A 23,095-nucleotide genomic window follows, 5' to 3' on the forward strand; every position below is an offset into this window, starting at 1 on the left:
TAATATTTTCATTAGATTTCCTCCTCCAGGGGTACTTATTTGTTCAGAAGATTTTATTTTGGTTCAGTTTTCTTCTGATTTGCATGTAACTGCTCTAGCTTACAAGAAGTGGGAAGGTGTGGGAAAAATCCTTATTCTGTGTCTGAGAAAGCAGCCAGCCACGATTATTAGATGAAAGATCTCAGAGGAGGTTCTAGATCTTTCCCCCCGTAATGTGGACCCAAGCAACTGTCATCAAACCCCTGCTCCTGAAACCTGGAAGTGCACTCCAGGTGCTGTCTGGCTGCAGGACGTGAGCCCAGGCTGGCCGATGGCATTTCCTCCCTCCAGCACATTCCTGCTGACCTACCTGCAGCTCTAAGGCCCACTGAAACCTGACTCCAAGACTGGCAATGCCTCCCTGGGGAGCAGGGACCTGGCACTGAACGTGCCATCTGTGAGCACACCCTGAGCCGCCTGGCCACGTTGCTCTTTCTCCTGGCTCCCTTTCCACCTGTGAACTCACAGAGCCTGACCCCAGTCACAAAGCCCAGCAGTGCGAGGGGCAGAGGGCCAGCAATAGGGCTGGGGAAGTCAACGGTGAAGGAGTAGGGGGCAGGGCTGAAGCAGGGGGAATTTAATCCTGGGGGAGGAAACTTGTGCATGCCTCCTTCACAGTGACACCTGCTGACCTCCACAACCCCCTAGGCGGTCCTTCCAATCCCTCCCCTCCAATTTGTGTTCTTTCCACCTCAGCTCCTTCCCCAGCCCCACTCCAGCAGCTCCCACTTGCAGGAGGCAGATTTCAGAGACCCCTTGCCAGTCAGGCCACCTCACATGCTCTCCCAGGAGAACGGACTGCAGCACCTTCTCTGGAAATGCATTCTGAGAAATTCCCAAAACCTCTGTTCCAAGGACCCACGAAACCCAAGCCAGCTCTGCCCACAATGACAGCCATTCCCCCCAAACAAGGAGCAGCCTTGAGGGTCCGAGGGTCAGACCTAAAGTGTCCCCACCCCACACCTGCTGCCAGAGCCAGGAGACCTAGGTCTGTTTGCCTTTCTGTAGGGTGACCTCAGCAAGGGCCTACTAAGGAGCTAATCACTGTTCCTACCCTCACAGTTGGCAGGAGGAATGGAAGAAACGATGCAGATAAAGCTTAGCTCAAAGGTGCGTGGAATTACCTTTGAGACTCGGGTTCCAAGGCACTCGCTGGGCACAGAGAATGAGAAAAATCTGAGAAACCTTTGATTTTCAAAGAAAGGTTGAGAGGGTGCAGGCAGCTCTCCTGATGGGACAGTGCCAGGCAGGAGTGAGCAGCAGGCCCTGGGCCAGGTGCTAAGCCCGAGGGAAGGACCCCATGCCTGAGACTCTGTCCCCAGCACAGGCACATCCCTTCTGCCTCCAGGGCCTCAGGCATCTCATCCTTCAAACAGGATTTGCCCACCTCACGGCAGACCACATGGGGTCCAACAAGACCTTAGATACACCCAGTGCTTTGAAAAGAATGGGGGGGCGGCTGTAGCTCAGCGGTAGAGCACTCGCCTAGCATGTGCGAGGCCCTGGGTTCGATCCTCAGGACAACATAAAAATAAAGAAATAAAACAAAGGTATTGTGTCCAACTACGACTAAAAAATTAAAAAAAAAAAAAAGAACAGATGAGAAGGTTTTTCTGGACTGGGGGGACCCTGACACAACAGCACCTGGGGCCTGGCCCCATGAGAAGGGTGGCGAGCAGAGCTTTCTTGAGGGGCCTCCATGTGCAAGCAGCACGTCAGGCACTGGAGGGACAAGGCCCAGGGAAGCACTGTCCCTGAGCTCCAGCTCTCACGGATGACAACGCCTGCTTCCCGTGCAGGGTCCAAATGTCCCCCGTCCACCTCTCCTAACATCCTCCCCTGTCCACGGATCAATGAAGAGGCCAGATCTAAACTGGGGCGTGCCAGGGCAGGAAGAGACGGCCCCTGCAAAACAGGCTGGGCCCAGTCGCCCACTGGGTCCACTCGACAAAGCTAGAGCCAGTCCACCGTGGTCTCCTGAATCCACATGCCTGTGACCGCCAGACCAGGGCACCACGGCAGAGAGCGCCTGGCCCAGCCTCCAGGCTGGATACCCTGAGAACCATCAAGGCTCTGCTTTCTTCCAAACTGCTCTGTTCCCATGAATGAACCCCCAGAACCCCCAGTCCACCAATCGCTGTGCTCTCCAGGGGCCTCTCATGGCAACAGGAACCACCCGAGGTAAGGCCACATGCTCCAATCGCATACCAGAACCTTAGAAGCGTCTTTTTTCTGGAACTCCGACACACTTGTGATGAACTCTCTCACCATGCCATCCAGCTGACTCACCCGTGGCCTCACCAGTGCCAGGCCCCTCCACGCCCCCGGAAGGCATGGAGCCGGCCCTTGTGTTGGGGTGACAAGGGTTACTTCCCTGTTTTCTCAGATGACAACCATTAGCATCCTTGGCAACACACCTGTGCCACAGACAGGGACAAGCAGGAAAAAGTGCCAGAAAGAATAACACATTTTGCAATCTACTTAAGTACCTGTGCTAATAATTCTCTCCATTTGAAAACAAAGGAACGTTCTGCAAAGTGCAGGAGAATGCCACATGGGGGCGGGGCCCACCAGCGGGTGCTGGCCTGGCTTAGGTGAGGGCAGAGTCTGCCTGACTGTGTCCTATGACCAAGCAAAGACCCTGAGCTGGCCAAGCCTGCCAGACCATGAGCACTTCAGCACGGTGATGCCCACACCTCCCTGCCCACGCCTGGGCCGACCTGGCCAGGCCTGGCCGGCACCCAATCTGTCTCAGTTGGCTACAAGAAATCTGCTCCGTTGGCCCGCTGCTCATCTACAACTGGGCATGCGCCAGGCACAAGTGGGCTTTCCCGGCACACCCTGGTACCCGTGGTGGGTCCTGAGAGCTGGCCTCCCCCGCAGCTCAGGGCTGCGCCTGGCCCAGCCTCCCCTCCCCACGGCAGTCCTGCTCAAGTGCAGCTGAGCTAATTCTGGGCTCCCTGCCACCTGCACAAGCCCACGCTGCACATGCTCTGACTCACGCTGAGGCACCCAGAAGCAGGGCCCAGAGAACGGATGCAAGGCACCCATGGGCACCAGGGAGCAGCCAGTCCCCGACGGTGGATCTGGAGGCAGCTTTGAGGCCTATGGCCACCTCCACCAAATCACACTGGTAGATGAGCCCAAATGTTGAACTCACTCCGACACCCAGTCTTAGGCTCAGAGTTTACCAAGGCAGAGCTCAACCCCAGGCTTCCACAGAAGCCCTGATTCCTCTTCACCATCGAGTCTCATCTGAGCACTCGGGGAAGTCTGAGAATATTGCCAAAGTTCCCAGATATAAAAGCACCAGATCAGAAGGGGACAGAGAGTTTGAGTCTTCACAATTTGAGTCTTCACACTCAACCAGATGCAGAAACAGTCTGAGCACCTACTGTATGTCCTTCTGCATGTCTCCAGAACCTGGGGTGTAGTGGTCCCCACCCTCAAGAAACCAGTCTGTGGGGGAGGCAGACAACGTGTAACCCACTTGTGACAGGTAGGTATGGAGCACTAGAGGGGAAGCAGCCAGGGAACAGTCACTTCTGTCCAGGAGGTGGAGAAGCGCCCGGCCAACCTGCCTCCAGGTGGCCTGCAGACGGTAGGCCCAGTGGGCCAGGTAGGCAGCCTCAGGCAGAGAGGCCTGCACAAGGCCTGCAGTACATGGTGTGATTGGAGAACAGGGAAGGCCAAGGCTGGACCCTGCAGAAAGTGTGGGAAGGGGCTGGTGTCGAGTGGTCAGACACAAAACACGCTCTGGCTGGACTGCAGAGAGCCCGTGGAGCACGCTGGGGCAGGGCTGAGGGCGCAGGCCACGGGCATGCAGTCAGGCAGACAGGCTCTCTCACTGACTGCTCCCTTAGTCACTAAAGGCCACACCTCCCTCCAAAGGTGGATCTGTGCATTCAAGGAGAAACCGAGGTGTTGAGGAGCAGAAAGCCCTAACCAATTCCCCGGGGAGGGACAAGTTACCGACAAGCTCTGAGCCTCCATGACCCTCAGAACAAACACACCAGCAAAACCCACTTCACAGGGCTGCTTCTGAGATCTGCTTCTGTTGTCCTGGGTACCAGGGATGGAACCCAGGGCTGTGGTGGCGCACGTCTGTGATCCTAGTGGCTCGGGAGGCTGAAGCAGGAGGATTGCAAGTTCAGAGCCAGTCTCAGCAACTTAGTGAAGCCCTAAACAACTCAGTGAGACCTAGCCTCTAAATAAAATATAAAACAAGGGCTGAGGATGCGGCTCAGTGGTTCAGCACCCGGGTTCAATCCCTGGTACAAAAACAAAAACAAAGAACTCACCTCTTTGACACAGGCTTTCATCACCACCTGACTGTGTGGTCTGACCAGCTTGCCATGTGCCCTACTCGTGGTCAGGAGCCAGGCCAGGGCCAGGAGGTGGGAGCCAAAGTGCCCAGGGGACACTTCCTTGAAATGACTCCCGTCAGGCTTCTCCAGGGCCAGGCTCAGCCTCACCTCCTCAGCCAGCGGCACCAAAATCTACTCCGGTCACCTGGGCGCCTCCACCCCAGGTGAAGCAACCCACAGCAGGTTTCCACAGAGACAAGGATGTCATGCCCACGTGGCGCACAGAAGCCACTGTGCATACACAGGAGTTACCACACCACTGGGTGTCCTCAGCCACGGGAAGGAGCCACTGAGACACCTGTCAGGGCCCGCTCACCCCACCCCAGGCCCCCACCAAGCTAAGCAGCAGCCCCCCAGATCACTTCCTGGGCTGCACCCCAGCCATGATGCAGGCAAGGGGACAGCACCATCACCTGGGGACCGGGCTTCCCCCTGCAGCTCCGGGCTCACCCACACCCGGCCCTCGGGTTACATAAGCTGAGTCTGATCCCCGCTGGTGGTGGCTCTAAGGTTACCCGGCTGGACGCTGGCCAGGCCAGCTGACTGCTCGTTTCCATCCCCTAAGGTAGATATTTCAAAAACTAGGAGGCCCTGCGGGAAGGAGAGGAGTCCTGGCCCCGTCCAGCCCCAGACCCCCACCTCCTCAGGGGCCAGTTCCCAGGTTCACAGAGCTGACTTTTCACGCTGGTGTCCACCATGACGAGGGCCCTCACCAAAGGCCCCTCCTCTGGTGTTTCCACTGGGCCAAGGGCTTGAGCAGATGCCCGAGGACCGCGGCTCTGCGCACAGGTGCGATCAGCAGCTCTCCGTGGGCAGGCCATGTGCAGCAACCCCCAGCCCCTGGGTCATTCCAGGCTTCTAGGGCCCCCGGGAGAGGAGAAAGAGGAGGCTGCTCCCACCGCAGGGCCTCAGCCCCTAGAGGGCAGTGCCCAGAGCCAGCAGGTGCCCAGTGGCAGGTGTGCATGGTCTGGAGCCGACCCAGGCCCCCAGATCAGTGCCCTACTCCCGGACATAGTCACTGCAAGGACAAGTAGCTCTGGTGAAGGGGTGGCACAGGGTGTGCAGGGTAGGGAAATAAGGAGAGGAAGGAGCTCGGCCAGGATGGGAGTGTCCAACGCCTGGCCTGGCCCAAGGCCTAGGTCTGTCCTGTCATGCATGGTGTTGATAAGGTCATCACACCACAGCCTCAGGACACTCAGGCCCAGGGACGAGGGGACACAGAGCCTTGGAGAGGAGCTGCCCCTGGCTGCCCCCTTTCTACACGGACCAGAAGTAGCTAAGGGTTCTCTTTGGGCCCTGGCAGCGGCCCTTGGCAGGTGGCCAGAGCAGAGCATCAAGGTGGACTCACTCCTGAGACGTGGGAGGTACCTCCTGGGACCCCCAGAGACATGATGGCAAGGCACGGGGGTAGGGAGCAGGCCACAGCTGCTGCTCTGCCTGTAAGGTCCAGGATGCCTGGGGTGGGAAGAATGTGACTCTGTCCAGAGCCCCGGGGTCACCTGGAGCCCTGGAGGAGCTTCTGGGTTCTCACTAATCCAGGAAACAGGGGAGACGTGAAAAATCACCCAGAACAAAGGAAGGAGGACTGTCAGCTCCCCCCCGGGTGAAGGACAAGAGCTACAGGGGGCTGGGCACAGCATGACAGCTGGGCCGAGAGGCAGGTCTGTTGGTGGAGGTCGGGGAGGGAGCTGCCAGCCATTCATGGTGCCAGGCAAGGACAGGAGAGGTGCATGAAAGTGAGTCAACACCAATCTGTGAGAGAGGTCAAGCTCTTTCGGCAATACCTTGAACTCTGCTGGAGGCCAAGTGCAAGGGCAATTCTTCAAAATGCCTACTGACCAGCACCAAGCCTCCTTGCCACCACAGCTCCGGTTATGAGGATACCCCTTATTTGCACTCAAGAGTTCAAAGGCTTGCCAGAGCCCTGTGTTTGGCTCATGATGGTGCATGCACCCTCTGGGCTTACCAGTCTGCTATTCTCAGGGTCACTGTCAGGCCTGGGGAACCTCCCCCAAATCTCCAGAGAAGACCAAATGGAAAGGAACAAACACCCAGGACCCAAGCCAGACTTGGGGGCATGCTTCAAAAGGTGGATATTTTTATTAAGTCATTCTTTGGACTGAGAAAACTGGGCTACATCCATACACTGGAATATTACTCAGCAATGAGAAGGAATGAACAGTTGACACACCCAGCTCCCTAGAAGAATGGCAAAATGACTGGAATGAAAGAAGCTAAAGAGAACACACACTGCATGATTCCATTCCAGCAAAATTCTAGGAAATGCAGAATCAGAATAGTGACCAAGGGAGGGACAGGGATTGCCTTGCAGAAGAACTGGGGATGAAGGGAGAGGAGCCTAAGGAACTTTGGGGGCTATGGATACGTGTACTATCTTAATTGCAGGGTTGGTCTCACAGGTGTACCCTATGTCACAACTTATCAAACTGAGCACCTTCAATGTGTGCAAATTACATATTAATCATTACACAATAAAGCTGTTTTTCTTCAAACTGGGGGTTGCATCCAGAGACTCTTAACCACTAAGCCACATCCCCAGCCCTTTTTATTTTATTTTATTTTTTTTTATTTTGAGACAGGGTCTCTCTAAGTTGCTTAGGGGCTAACTACATTGCTGAGGTTGGCCTCGAACTTGAGATCTTCCTGCCTCAGCCTCTTGAGCCATGGGTATGACGGTGTGACTTGCATGTACTACTCTGCCTGGCAATAAGGTTGTTTTTTTGTTTTTTTTTTTAAATAAGTAATCCAGGCTGCTCATAAGAAAAAAAATAGATTTCTCATCAGTCTGCCAGCACTAAACAGAAATACCACTTGGGCATGCTGCTTTCCAGTCTTTTCCCTACACACACACACACACACACACACACACAAATCATGTATCTATTTGTTTTTAAGTAGAGCATAATCTTTTCTTTAAAGAGTTTTGCATCCCTTTTTTTTAATTTTAAAAATTCCATATCCTAAATTTTTTCTGTGGTTTGGTTTTGGATTTCCTGATCCTACATATACACTAGGAGCGGGGGTGGGGGGGCTGGGGACACAGGACACACACACAGCAGCTCCCAGGGTGGCTGAGGACACAAGGCAGAGCGTCAGGTCTGAGTGAGAGCCTGCAGAGTGCTAGCACCCCCTTTCTTGGTACGGTCTAGCCAAACCTTCTCTCCGTCTTCTCCAAACACCGCCTGAATGGTAGCACCTTGTACCCAGTGTCTGCTCCATCAAAATTCACGGAAGGCAACATGAAAAAAAATGAGGACGAGCCGTTCTCCAACACACCCAGCTCCTGCTGCCTCCTGAGCACACACTGGCCCCCGCCTCTTCCACACGGGCCTCCTTTGCCTCCCGCTCCAGCCCCCCATCTTCCTGCCTTCTCCATTTAGCCCTAGATCGTGAAGTTCCTGTGTGACTAAGCGTCCTCCAGAACTGTTCCCAAGGCCCCGCTGCACTCGGGCCTCGCAGTGAGTCATTCCCCACGACTGGGTGTTCCAATGGCCTCCAAACGCTCCCTTTATAAATAACACGGTGGTGAACATCCTTGCCTAGGAGTCTCTGGCTGCAGGTTTAACTGTTTCCTTGGGATGCATTCCTAGAAACGGAATCACCAGGATCAAAAAAAGAGCTCTTTTAAAGATTTTGAGACAGACTGCCAAACTGCTTGGCAGAAAGCTTACATCTTCCCCTCCCAAAGTCCAACGAGAGCCCTTGACACACACGCCCAGCTTGCACCAGCCTCCCCCCAAAACAAACAACACCCCAAAAATATGGTGATTTGATATGAAAAACTGACATCGTATCTTAATTTTGTAGACACCTATTTGATGAATGTATAACTGTCTTTCATTTACTGCCATTTACTCGTTCGTGAATTCCTATCCTTGATCCACTTTCTTATTGAAAGTTCATTCAAAATAAGAATCATTCATGCGGGTTATCAGAGCTGTTGATGTAGCAGGTGCCTGTCTTACAGGTAGTATGCATTTTTCTCAGTGTATCATCTTTCATTTTGTTTTTCTTTTTTCTTTCTTTGTTTCTTTCGACATACAGAAGTTTACTTTCCCTGTGATGTTCAAATAAAACAACATTGGCCTGTGGCTTCCGTCTCTGACACCATGTGTAGAAAGACGGCTTCTCATCCTGTAATTCCGTGCTCACCTGAATTTTCTCTGAGTACTTTAATGGTTTCGTTTTTTACATTTAAAATTTTGACCCATGTGGAATTTATTGTGGGGTTTGAGCTGAACGGGGAACCTGATGTCCTCCCAAGTGGTTCAAATTAACTAAGTATTAAATTCTAGTTTCTGCACTTTCTAGATTGTTCTATAAATGTGCTATCTATTTTCACCCCAATATCAAACTGGCCAACTTATTGAAGTTTATAATGGTCTAATATCTGGAAAGTGACCCCCCCAGATTCTGACTGGAAATGGCATGAAATCCATAAATTAATTTAGGGAAAATGCAAACATTGAAGATATCGATCCCTCCCTAAATAGAACATGCTGAATCTCTCCATTTATGCCACAGCTCTTTTGTGTCCCCAGTAAAACTGTGCCAATGTCCTTCACAGTTCCTGAGTGCCGTTCCTAGGTGTCCCTTCTTTGATGCAATCACAAGTGGAATGACCTCCCAAGCACACTTCCTGTTTATCTTGCAGGACGAAGACTAGGGTGTACACTTCTTGCACTCAGGCACGGTTCTTGCAGTTTCCACTACACCAGGCACAGCTGGTTCCAAAAGCCTCAACTCAGCAGCCGCCTTGCAATTCCCCCAGGACACCACCACCAAGGGGTACCAGCACTCTCCTCCAGGACTTCCCCAGTTTGGCTACAGCCTGCTTATCATTTAGAATTTTTCTTTCTTTCTTCCCTTTTTTTGAGACAAGGGTCTCTTCATGCTGCCCAGTCTGGCCTCATGATTTTCTTGCTTCAGATGTCAGGCACCACTGCACCCCACTCAGTCTACTTTTAAACTCCTCTGCCTTACGCAGCCCTGCACACCATCTGTCCCCTGTCCCATGAGGCCCAGCTGGTCCTATGCACAACGGACTCTTCTTCTGCCTGGAAATACCTCCTGCAGCTCCTACCTGTAGAAATGGGACTCTTTCTTCGAGATCCACTCAGATGCTATCTCCACAAACCAGTGACAGCCCCTGGGTTTGCATCGTGCGTAGCAGCACTGTGTGAGATTTACACATGCGACCGTGTCCCCATCCGATGATGCTGGAAGACGCGGCCTCCCTTCAGTCCTGCCTCAAATCAAAGCGTGGTGCTCACGGCTTCGGCCCTGTGTGTTGACAAACCAGAGCCAGGAAGCCAGCACCGTGCACTCAGGCTATGGAGGGGCCGCCCCTCCCTGTCACTCTGAGCCAAAAGGAAGAGCAGTCCAGGAAGATGGGAGTTCGAGGACAGAGGACTGTTTATGTTTCTGCAACTGGATGGGGGTGCAGCCAGCCCAGGAACCCCGCCAGCAAGCTCTCAGGCTCCTCCTCCTGAAGGAAGGTGGCAGCCCTGTTCTTGGAAGTCCAGGCGCACACACTGGGGTGAAGACAGAGCCTCCCAGCCCCGCTGCACAGCAGAAGCCTCTGCAGAGCTTACTGGGCCCAGACAGCCCCACCCAGGACTCCTGAGTCAGACTGCAGGGGGAGGCCGGGCTGCTCAGGGGCTGGGCCGGGCCACCAGGCAAAAGAGAAGGAAAGGTACACTTGCACTCAGAGGCCAGGCCCTCTGCAAACCTGTGTGAGCGACTCTCCCCACGCAGAGACGAGGAAGCACAGTTATAAACGGAAGGCTCATTTCATTACCAGGGGACCACACTGGGACAGGGACCAAAACACACCCAATTAGTATTTGGAAAATCCATCCTTTTCTGGCTTAGCTAAAACTCTACAGGTCCTAAAATTCCCAAGTATCCCACTGTCCGGAATCCCTAAGTCACAGGCACGTGGGCCTGGAGCTCTGTCCTGAGCCCGTACGAACATCTCTGGCTGTACCTCCTGCCCCGTGGGCACCATGCACCATGAAGCCAAGTCACCAGCTGAGCCCCCGTGTACTGGGTCTTTACTGCCTCCGTGACTCTGCCTAGGCAGTTCCCTGGGTCACAAGGACCCTGTGTCCCACTCCTACCCAGGCTGATGGTATGACTTCCTTGGGCCCTAGGAACTTTTGCCCTCAACTGTCCTTCCTCTGTTGGGGGGGAAAAATCTGATCAAAGCCTATCTGAGCCAGTATAGAGGTGAATATATTAATATGACGTATTAAAACGTGTTCCTGGACCTAAAGATCACGTTTTCCTTTTAATTTGAAAAGAAATGAAAACCCTTTCATCGGCTCCAGAACTTTAATGGGTCCTCTCAGCATTGTGTGTCCCTGTCCAGTGGTCAGTCTTGCTCTACCTCAAGTACCCAGATGCCAGCTCAAGTGTGAGCTGTGTCTACACCTCGGCCCCCACACACCCCTCCCTAGGAGACCCCGCGGCCTTCACCCAGCACCTTGCTGCACTTATGCAATAGACCCACAACCTCTGTGTGCTCTCCAGGGGCCTCTTTGGCTGCAAAGTGAAGGAACGCCGGACACAATGAAGAGATGTGCACTTTTACCAGTGGGTCTACAACATCCATCAGATGTCCTTTGTTTAAAGGCAGTTGTGGCAGTCAGCTTTCTGTTACTAAAACAACTACCCAAGATATTCAACTTAAAAAGAGGAAAGGTTTACTTTTGATCCCAGTTTTGGAGGTTTCAGTCCATGACCGATTAGCCCTATTGCTTTAGACTGTGGCAGCACAGTACATCATAGTTGGAGTGTATACCAGGGGAGGCCAGGTATAAAAGAGAGAAAATGGAAGGGACCAGAGTACCAACATCACCACTGAGAGCACACCCCTCCCAATGACCTAAAGCCCTCCCACTAGGCTCCACCTCTTAAAGGTTCCACCACTTCCCAGCAGCACTACACTGGGGACCATGCCTTTAATACATGAGCCTTTGGGGACATCCCAGATTCAAACTATGGCAAACTTCTGCCTGAGTTTCTGGTGGCTATATATTTCCTTCTCCAATTAACTTGACACCCAGTTAGCCCTCATAGGTGAGTACAGACCATGGTGCCTGCAAAATTGGGATAATGAGGGGCAGGACATGTCTTAGGAGTCTCAGAACCTCCTGTGAGGGTCCAGTGGGAAAGAATGGTCTGGGGTACTCCACAGTCCTTTAGTGGCCAAGACAATCTATTTCTAATGCTAAATGCTATCATACTTTAATCCTTTTGGAAGTAATACCATGATTAATGCTTGAGATTGCTCTTAATTCCTGAAATCTAAAAGAAATAAAATCCAGAATTAAATAGAGATGAGTGGTCATTAATCATTGGAGTTTAGTTGCTATCTTAGTGTACTATATATTTTAAATTTGTGTTTGCATTATTTCTTTGAAAGATCCTAATTTTTGAATACAACATTTTTGTACTAAAAAGTAAACTATATTTCATCTCATAGCTGGGGTGGAGCCTCAACAGACAGAACCATCGTGATCCCAGGCACCCCCTGGTGGAACCTATTGGAATTGCAAGCAAAGTACCCAGGAGGAAAAGCAAACTATAGATAAGCACTTCTCTATTAAGGCCACAAAAATTGAAAATATTAAACCTCTAAACAGTGATCCTTAACTCTTTTATTTATTGATTTATTTTTGGTACTGAGGATTGACCCCAGGGGCGCTTAACCTCTGAGCCACATCCCCAGCCCTTTTTATATTTTATTTTGAGAAAGTTTCTGAGGCTGGCTTTGAACTCACAATCCTCCTGCCTCAGCATCCCAAGCTCCTGGGATTACAGGTATGTGTCACCACCCACCCCAGTCCTTAATTCTTTACCTGTAAATCCTTGATGTGCAAGCACTATCCAGAAATGGAATCACTATTATGTCACATACATACACAGGTACTGTCAGATATATGTAGATGCTGAGGTGGTTCATAAAAATACCATGTCATCTACACAAACCTCAAAACTCAGCGTCTTTTTATTAATGGGTTTTGTCCTTATTGATGAATTGTGAAAACATAGTTACTGTCATGTAAAGATTTAAAACACCAAACACCTTTGTTTCTGTTTGGATATGTGTCTCCCCAATGGCTCATGTGTTAAAGGTTAGGTAACAAAGAAGGAGCTATGGGAAGTGGTGGAATCTGGAAGAGGTAAGGCCTAGTGGGAGATCTTCAGGTCACTGGGGCGTGTGGCCTTGGAGGGGACTATAGGATTCTGGCTTTCTCTTTGCTCTCTTTTGCTTTCTGGCCATGAGGTGATCCATTTTGCTCAGTCACATGCTCCCTTCTATTGCCATATGGTAACACCACCAGGTAAAAGGAACCAATCAATTATGGAACTGGACTCTCCAAAACTGTGAGCCAAAATAAACCTTCTCTCTCTGTAAGTTGGTTTCCTCGGATATTTGTTATTGTGACAGACAGCTGACTAACACACCCTCGAGGAGACCCTGGTGGGAATTCCAGAAGTTTGGTTGACAATGAGGAGCCAGAACTACAACTTTGTACCCAACACTGTATGTCCATCAGAAGAGCAAGGAACTGTTGTACTACCAACATGCTATTCCAACAGAAGCATTTATTTAGAAATTGGGGCGAAACAAGAACAGATGATGTTTGGGAAGTATCTGCTCCTTCAGAAAATCACACCAGCACATGGTGAGCAGTTCACTTGGGATCACCCAAGAAACCAGAAAGTCTCAGGATACAGCCACCCTGGTGCCTGGTGACCGTTGACCCAGTGCCTCATCAGGATCTGAGGGGAAGCCCCAGCCTCAAGCCACCCTCTCAGGAGCTTCAGGGACCACCCCTACCTCCCAGCTCCCTAGGTCTCCTCTACTGGGCACAGGCAAGCCACTGTTACCTTCCTATGCCTCTGTTTCTTCACCGTGAAACATGGGTAATCATTTCTCTTTTAATCCATGATGATAATCTATGTTCTTTAAGTACCTAACAGTGCTCAGAGCATAGCACATGCTCAGCCAACTGTTTTCCATTTACTTCACCCTCCTTTCAGGTTTTACTCTCCCAGACAGTAGCCATGCGACAGTCACTCCTACAGAAGGCAGAGGAGGACTTAACAACCAGGGCTAACTATGTGCTGCTGTGGTTTAGGTACCGACTGTGTCCCACAAAGAGGGTGTGGAGAGGGTGGACCTTTAAGAGGTGGAGCCTAATGGGAGGTGATTAGGTCACAGGGGGCGCCATCTCAATAGGAATTAGGGCTGTTCTTGTGGGACCCTGGTTAGTTCCTGTGAGAGTGGGATGTCCTAATGAGGGATCCTGGCACCTGAATCTCTCCTGCTTCCCATCTCATGTGTGATCTGTCTCCTGCATGTGCTCCCGCTGTGATACCACACACCATGTGGTGATGTGGTCAGAAGGACCTCACTAGAGCCAAGCAAATGCCAGTGCTATGCTCTTGAACCACCAGAACTGTGAGCTAAATAAACCTCTTTTTCTTTATAAAGTACCCAGTCTCTGGCATTTTGAAATAGCAATAGGAGATGAACTGATACACATGCTTATACTGTGCCTAGCACCTGGCAGGCACTGGTCCCCATCTCATTCATATTCAACTCTGTGAGGTAGCACTAGTTCCCTCCCATGTTCCACATGGGGAACGGGACACTGAGAGCCCCGCAGCTGCAGAATGGGGAGGTGAGGCTTTGCAGCCAGAGCTCCACTTTGAGACAGGCATGAAGTAAGCGAGCCTCTAGCATGTGCTCCCACAGCAGCAGAGTCCTGCCCAGCCCCACTAAGCCATAGCTGCCACCCCACTCCACTCTGCCCATCTCATAAGACCAAGCATCCACTGCCCAGCATCTCCATCCTACCAAGTCTTACTCTATTTTAACTGCGACACCTTAACCAAAAGTTAATACAGGCAGGGGAGAATAAGGCCTGGTTATAATAAAAGTGTTTCCAATCGACTCCTGGACATTGGTTACAACCTATCACCATGTGCATACAAACTACTGTCTTTTCTTCTCTCCAACCCTGGGGGTAGGCATCATGACCTCTAGAGAGTGACAACAGTAAGCCAAGGCTTCACCCAAGGGCACCCAAACAGCCAGGATCCATTCAGGGTGTGCATCCAGGTCAGGTCTGCAATGCCCATGTCCTTCCCACCCCACCACTCCTCCAAAAGCAACTGTGGGGGACAGGAAGGGGGAATGCAGGTGCCATTGCAGCTGACAGGGCTCGGGGAACTGAAAGGGGAACAAGGACCCCCCTCCCACACCCCAGGCCCAGGGAGCGATTTGTCCAAGGCCTCTCAGTTGCAAGAAATGGGACCTTGGCTAGGTATACAGGGAGGATCCCCAGGTAGGGGCTTCCAAATTCAGAGTGACAGACATTAAACACCAGGTGACAAGGAAAGGGACCCTGCTCCACTCTGTTCTGGTCACTTAAGCAAGTCCTGTGACTTCTCTGTGCCTCGGTCTGCTTCTCTGGAAAACAGGGACAAGAACAGTGAGAGGAAAAGCCATCTGACACCTTGTATGCTGGCCCAACAGTCACCAAGTTAATAAGATGATCACATGGTTCCTCGGAGAGTGGAGGGGCGGGGGCACCCACCGCACCCCAGGGAGAACAAGGCTGTGCAGCTCTGTCTGCTGAGCGATCCAGCCAAGTGACTTCACTACTCTGAGCCTCATTCCTTATTTCTAAACATACAGGACGAGCATAGGACTAAATGAGATGATGGAGGTGAAATTATTTCAACTGCTAAACCCACTCCACGGGTGGTAAATACCACTGCCTCTCTCAGCTGGGGAGCTGCTTCCTAGCTAGGCACACTTCCACTTTATTATTATTTGAAAGTACATCTTGGGGGAGGGGTGGGTTTTGTATTAGGCAGCCTTGATTATCCAGTACTTGCATGCCAAAAAAAAACAAAAAAAAAAACCTTAGGAAGCTTATTTTATATGGTTAGAAACATTGAAAGGAAAGCTGCTGGTGGTAAAATAATTATTATAGTTTACTTCATAATGCACAATCAGTGCATACCCCCAAATTAAATATAAACAGCTGTTCTATATAAATCAAATCCTACTTTAAATTAATAAAGAGAAGGTACCATAGAAACCCAAGGCGTGGCCTGGGGGTGTAGCTTAGTGGTTAAACGCCTGCCTAGCATGTGCCCTGGGGCCCTGGGTTTGATCCCCAACACCACCAAAAAAGGAGAGAAAGAAACCCACAGTATCATTTGATCCTTTGGTACATGTCAATCACTACTACTTTCTCTTTAAAAAAAAAAAAAATTGTTTCCTTTACAAGCAATACTTGTCTCAAGACTGGTTCCCAGAGCAAAGAAGGCTCCTCCCTCTTCCACCATTCCCGGGAGCCTGCAAGGTATGGAGCTTGGGGTCATTTTAAACACTTCATCCCTGAGGGCCAACAGTCACTGTTGGGGTCAGAAGAGTGTGACCATCGCTCTCTCCAGCACCTCCCAGACCCCCGCTGTGCTCTGAGCTACTAAAACCACCTTCTCTCCTGGATTCCTCCTCAGCAATGCTTCCCCCAAACCAGGGAAAATGCAGTAATCCCCTGGGGAGTGGGGCTCAGAACTACACAGCCACCTGAATCCATAGAAGCCTGTTGGAAGAGGCAAAAGAAAGACTGTTCATAAACTGACTGCTGATCAATTATGAGTCATGAAAAAACAACCAGCTATTAACTTCGCAGCATTTTTAACTCGTGCTTCCTACCCACTCCTCATAGTGGAAGGCTGATCAGCATCCTCACGCCACCTGGGAGCAAAGGGCAGGAGCGCAAAGGGTCCTTCAAGGTGGAGGTTATACAGTCAGGTACGCCCTCCACTCCCATGCGCCTTTCCTCCAAGGCAGGGCTCCTGGGAGTCCGACTTTCCAGCTCTTGGCTTGTGTCCCAGACCCTCATCCAAGCTCTGGGGACGCTGAGTGGCATATGCGGCCTTCCATGCAGTAGGTGTGGATGGCAAAAGAAGTGTGGCCCAGTACCTCCAAGGAGTCCGCAAGGGACCAGCTCTGCAGTGTCACTCTGGGGTAGCTCTTACATGTCAGACCAAGGGCCAAGATTCCGAGAGTTTTGTCAGCCCTGAATGTCCTGCCTTAAAATTCTCTTCTGCTGAGACTAATTAGAGTGAATCCTTGCATAACACAGATACTGTCGACCAAGATGCATGAGTTCTCTGTACAAATCATTTTATGGGGAAAAAAAAAAAAAAACCCTGGCATGAAAAAAGGAATTTTTTTTCAAGCAGGACACATCCAAGGAGGAATCTTGTACATACACAGGAATCTACTGTGGAGATAGTACTTGGAAAGAATGATCAGACTAACATGCAAAAAGGCGAAGTCAAGGATGTTTCCTGTCATGATGTTACTAAATGTCAAAAGGTAGGTAACAACCTAATCAATAGCCACCGAAGAGATGGTGGAAAGCGAGATTGAGCACTGCTGTGAAGGAAGAATGTCTAATAATCCAACCATGCAGAAGGGACACAATCTATTGATCCTGTAAAGGCAGTTCACAAAACAGCATGCACAGTACCTCTTTTTAGGAAATACACTCATCCCTAAGTATATGCAGGAGATTGATCCCAGGACCCCCAAAGGTACCAAACCCCTCAGATGTCCAAGTCTCTTCTATAAAGTGAAGTAGTATTTACATAGAACCTACACCTACACAAATCCTCCTGTATATTTATTTATTTAGGTACTGGGGTTTGAACCTAGGCTACATTACCACTGAACTGTACCCCAAATCCCTTTTAATTTTGGAGACAGGGTCTTACTAAGTGGTTTAGGGTCTTGCTAAATTGCTGAGGCTGGCCTTGAACTTGGTGATCCTCCTGCCTCAGCCTCCCAAGTCACTGGGATTATAGGTATGCTCCAAGGGGCCCGGCCCTTGTATATACTTTAAATCATCTCTAGATGATTGACAACATCTAACACAACATAAGTGCTATGTGAATAGCTGTTATACTGTATTGTTTAGGGAATAATGATAGAGGGAAAAAGTCTATACAAGCTCAGTACAACCTCTTATTTTTTTTTCCCCAAATATTTTTGATTTGAGGCTGGTTGAATTCACTAATGCAGAGCCCACAGCTATGAAGGACCAGCCTCAGATACTTTTGTGCATATATGTATATACATATATTCAGTGTAGCACATGTTTGGAAGGATGTGTCCCTAGATGCCATTGGGACATCCACTCCTGTTCTGCCCTGGGTTTGCCTGATGGCAGACGCTGTCTGTTCTGCCAGTGCCTGGCCTGATGCCACGCAAGAGTGCGGCCAAGGAGCAGCCTGGTGGAAATGAGCCCAATCTCAAGTCTGGTCGGAGCCCTGGCTGGCTGAGAGGCTCCTACCACGACTCCTCAACTCAAAGGCCTGTCTTTGCTCACGAACCCCATGAAGAAAACAAGATGACACTGGCCAAGCCTATGGAAATGGAGACTCAGCCTTCAAAAGGCCAATTATACACAGAGATCCCATTTAACCCGGAGAGCACTCTGGATGCGTTCCAACGTGAGGATTTGAAGAAGCTACTTCCGATGGGTGTGTGCTGACACCCAGCAACCATGCAGAACTACGCGGAACCTGGTGTCTGTGGAAACAATCACAGGTCACAGGGAGTGACTCACCAAGCCCCATGGGGATGCACAGCATGGCCATGTGACCCAGGCCTCTGATCCACCAGCAGGCCCCGTTCCTTCTCCCTCCTCGCTTCCACTGGCAGAGTTATCATTACAGCTTCTAAGTCACTAATCTTCTATGCAGGAAAGACCCCCCAAAGTTCTTGGTACAACTCCTTTGGGGAGAAAGGTAAATAAGTAATGTATTGAAGCAAGACCCCACGGGGCCTCAGGACTGGGAGCCAGATATGGAACTTGGGTTGGAATGGCAGATGAATTACAGAGCTGTGCTTCAGGCTGGGTAGAGTTCCCCTGTCAACTGCAAATAGCAAAAAGAAATCAAGGGACCCAGTCTGAGCTTACACCCACCCAGGTGCCCCAGGTACTGTTGGGTGCCGACTCTAGACCTGGCCACAGAGCTGCAGCCCGACCAAGAAGAGCAAAACATTAAGACCAGCTTTCCCAGGATTCATGCAGCTTGTAGACTGTGACACAGGAGGAACGTCCTCTGTGGGCAAGTGTCTTTCCTGAGAAGCCAAGAGCAGAAACCAGCCCTGAGCACGCAGTATGGTACCCTTCAGGAACCCAAAGTGGGTTCACAAATAACTTCACAAACCTGAACAGACCTACACCTGCTCCCAGAAGGTTCCCAAACACTTCAGGTCACCCATCTGGATTGATCGATCAATGGCTTCACAGAACCATACCCAATCTGAAACCAACTGGGTTTTGTTGTTGTTATGCAGTACTAGGAACCGAACCCAGGGCCTTGTGCATGCTGGACAAGTGCTCTACCACTGAGCTCCACCCCCAACTCTGGGTCTTGCTAAATTGCTCAGACTGGACTTGTGATTGTGATTCTCCTTCCTCAGTCTCCCAAGTAACTTGAATTGCAGGTGTGTGAGTCACCATGCCCCGTTTAGAACCTGATTTTAGGAGACTAATTTAGTGTCATTCTTAAATGTGCTTCTGTTATATTGTTTGAAAACACTGAATTCAGAGGAAAGGAAGGTAAATGCAACTGGTCAGTCTTTAGGACATGTTAAGTACAGGTCAGCGAGTAAGTATTTATTAAACATAAATAATAAGGGCTAGGAGGACCAGGGGATACCTAATATTCAGAAGGCTTTAACTATACCCAGCTGGGCAGCAGATACTCATGACACATAGTAGGGCTGGGGATGTAGCTTAGTAGCAGGGAGCTTGCCTGGCACATGTGAGGCCATGGGTTTCCATGCCATGCACACACACAAAAATCCATATTCAGCACAGAAAAAGTAGTCACTGTTTATATGCATGAGACTAAACATATAAGAGGAACCTAACATTCAGCCATAATTCAATTACCCTTTGGCGATTCTAGTTCTGGTCCACTGAATCCACAGTTCATCAGGCCCATAGATGAGTTGCAGGCTTGGCAAGGCAGACTGATCCCATGTCTCTTTAATAGAAAAACTGTGTGTGTGTGTGTGTGTGTGTGTGTGTGTGTGTGTGTATGTGGTGTCCTTGGCCCGGGGTACTTCCCTTCTGTGGCCCCACCATAAGGACTGGTTTCGATGAATTGGGTTGGAACCACATTCGTGAGGAAGGTTGTCATGGCAAAGAGAGGTGGGACCCATGAGTGCCCTGGACTCCAGAGGCAGGTGCTGAGTCTTCTGCCCTCTGTGCCCTTCCCACCTGCATTCACCTTCCCCACCTCTGGGTCCTTGCCTCCCACTGTATGATTTAAATTACATCAAGGTCACTCCCCCTGTGACATCTTCCACCACTCTCTCTGCTCAGAAACACTCTGTACTGTGGTCACGCTCATTTCCCTAAATACCAGCCCATCTCTAATGCTGAAGGGCCCTTCATTGTCATATGCTGCTTTACGAGGGGGCTCTAATTGAGAATCATGACAAATACCCTTCAGTCTTTTAAGAAAGACAATGAAAGAGGAAATCCTATAAATAATTTATGAAGCATTTTCTATGCCTGTGATACAGCATCTCACACAATGTGAGATGTGTGTGTATATGTGTGTGAGTATGTGGGTACCACCACCCCTATTCTAAGGGTGCCCAAGGTCACAGGGTCTCTGGGAAGCAGGGCAGAAGCTGGAGCCTGACTACCCCTCAGCTGGGCCACCTGCTTTAAGAAAGCAAAGCCTCCTCCCCCCGACATTTCCATATCCCATGTTCAGGGTCAGTCTTCCTAGAGCAGTCAGTCTCTCAGACCTGTGCACAGCACCATAGCTCAGGGTTCCCGTGCCTCCCACAGACATGGGAATTTAGGGGCAGAAACCATGGAGAGATTGGTGCATGGACCTCCGAGGTGAGGGAAGATATTTCTGGAAGTTCTTCAACTGCCTATCTTTATAAAAAAACAATCCCGTACATAACAGCTAGGAAGACGCTTGAACAACTAAAACAACTTTCCTCCCCTCGCCCGTCAACAGGATCTTTTTGTAATTTCTTTCTGCAGATATCTTCATCACAAGAAAAATATTTGAGAACACTTGCTTGCAGGAATCTCCCCAGGAATGCTGTTTGAATGTACTCAAGGGTAGTGGCTGATGCCGGTAAGGAGGGGTCCAGGTTTGACATATGCACCTGTCCCATCATTTCCCATCAGTCTGCTGCTAAATTCACCCAGCACTGACGTGACATGCGTTGTTCATGATGCACTGAGCTCGGGGTGATGGGACAGAGCATGTTAAAAGCAATACAAAGACAGACGTTCAGGGTAATTTCTCAGAATCACAAATGTCTCTTAAAAACCCTTTACCTATAAGTCTAAAATTACTTTTCAGATGCAGAGCTCTAAGAATAACCAAATTTGATAAGAACTCATCTGATTTCCACCCAGCCTGAAGGAAACTAAAGGAATTTAAAAAGTTAGCTGTCCCTGTTGTCCTGCCTCCGGGGGGGGGGGACACTGACCTTACCGTGTTTCTAAGCGTCTTGACTCAGGAAGGGATGAGTGAAACTCCAGGCAGGTGCACAGTGCTGCTCCTGGGCAGGTCTTCCTTCCCTTCTCAGGGGCTGCTCTGGTTCATCTTACCGTCCATGTGGCCGGGTGTTAACTCTACTTTAATCCCGCCTCCTTCAAGAAGCTTCCTCTGAACACATCACCCTCAGAACCCAGGCACACAGGCACACAGCTCCAGGCAGCAGGAGGGCTCAGCGGATTCTCCAGGTGACTCCTAAGCAGATGACCTCTGAGCAGCAATGGGCTTTTCTGCCATTTCCAATTGCTTGTCATGAATCCCGAGCACCTGGCCGATCACTCTGAAGAAGCAGCGGCAAAACCAGGGATGCTGGTGTGGAGGACGAGGCTCCACAGGAAACCGCCTCACTGGGCTGAGCTCTGTATTGTGCGGAGGGGAGGCAATTCCGGTCTCTCCTCTGAAGAGCAGTTCTTTAGTCTCAATCTAAAAACAGCTTTTTCCAGTGTTTTTTATTTTATTTTGTTTGGTTTGGGGTTATTGTAATTGTCACTGTTTTGTTTTTTTAGGGAAGAGGAAGTCCAGTGCGCATACCCCAGGCTAGCCTACCCAGAAATGGGAAGCTGGGGGAGAAAAGGAGCCTTCTTGCCTCTATTCCCAGCTTGCTCTTCTCTGCCTCCTTCCAAACTCACTGGAGCACCTGGCTTCTCCAGGGGCAGATGAGTGGGAGAGGGATAGTTAATATAAAGTATATTTTAAGTGATTTTTAATTGAAACATAATTATGGGGCCCAGTGTGCAATTTCCATACATGTGCACAGTGTGCAATGATCTGATGAAATCAGGGCAATTAATTAGCATATCCATCACCTCAAGCATCGATCATTTCTTTGTGTTGAGAACATTCAAAGTCCTTTCTTCTAGTGAAACACAGAGTTATTGTTAACTAGAGTCCCCCTACTGAGCTATAGAACACCAGAACCCAGTCCTCCACTTATAACATAAAAACGTTATAAAGTTCCTTTGGCATGCTGGGGTCCGCAGCCCTGTTGAGCATAACGTGGAGCCCAAGGGCAGGAGGTACAGCCTAACAGGGAGACATTCCTGCCCCACAGGCAGAAGGAAGCCCTCGGGTACTGGGCCGAAATGAACCTGGAGGGACTGGGCCCCCACTACCCAGCTCCCAACCTGGAGAAGAAAGAGGAGCAATAAATAACTCGAGGGGCTGAGGGGGACTGAAAAGCATGGGGAGTTTTTGTCCCAATTCCCAGGGGGAACACCAGGTAGAGAAAACCCAGTATGGCAAGAATGGCAGCCTAGTGGGGCTCTCCACCCCTGGGTAGGTTCTCAGGTGCCCAGTAGGGTCCCTGAAGAGACCTCAGAGGATAGACCCGAGGGCCACTGGAGGAGCCAGGTTCCCTGCTGTGTCTCCCCTGAGACACCCAGCAGGACAATAGTCAGTAGAAACCAGAGAAGGAAGCTCAGTGTCATAGAGAGGGCTGGGGAGGAGGGACCCAGTGGAGGACAGTAGTAGAACACCATGACCATCAAGAGGCCACACCCTCACTTCACCCTGATGTGACCACAACCTTCTTCAGGTGCCCAGAGACCACCCAGAGCAAGAAAGAGCCCCCAAGGGGTGACCTGAGGAGACCTATTCTTGGAACCAAGTGGCTTAAGCGAGATAGTAACTGGAATATCACTGGAATCAGGCTTAAAAAAATGGAATCATGAGCTAGGACCAAGTATACCAAAAAGGGGACCAAAGTACTTTGGGACAGAAATGTTAAGTGCACTAAGGAAGAAAAAAAAAATATATCTGCTCTCCTCCACAACAAACCTGGGTGGGAAACACCTCTACTCTGATTCAAACATGTTCGTGGGGACTATAGGCAACAAAAGTGATATTTATAGAGTATCTGTCTGGACTAACCTCCAGAGGAGAGAGAAATGGTTGTAAGCTTGAAGGTCAATCCAGGCCCAGCAGGCCACCAGGAAAATGTACCCTTCACACAGTGTCTCCTTAAAGCTCAGAGCATCCCTGAGAGTGGCTGGCTGTCTTGGCCCATTTAGGCTCCTATT

At 50.3% G+C, this 23,095-nt stretch overlaps 1 protein-coding gene across 3 annotated transcripts in view; it reads right to left on the minus strand.

Moving 5' to 3' along the window:
• Positions 1-23,095, minus strand: part of Cracdl (CRACD like) — a 137,466-nt gene that overhangs the window by 111,891 nt on the left and 2,480 nt on the right. Inside the window, exon 1 of one of the 3 annotated variants that reach the window (XM_076833082.1) lies at positions 4,341-4,378. The exons of the other annotated variants lie outside the window; for them this stretch is intronic. The gene's annotated coding sequence lies outside the window, so the exon portion shown is untranslated. Of the gene's footprint in view, positions 1-4,340; positions 4,379-23,095 lie in introns of those variants that run through there. 3 annotated transcript variants of the gene reach the window in all.

This window comes from Callospermophilus lateralis, chromosome 14, assembly GCF_048772815.1.
Source record: "Callospermophilus lateralis isolate mCalLat2 chromosome 14, mCalLat2.hap1, whole genome shotgun sequence".
Classification (NCBI taxonomy): Eukaryota; Metazoa; Chordata; class Mammalia; order Rodentia; family Sciuridae; genus Callospermophilus; species Callospermophilus lateralis.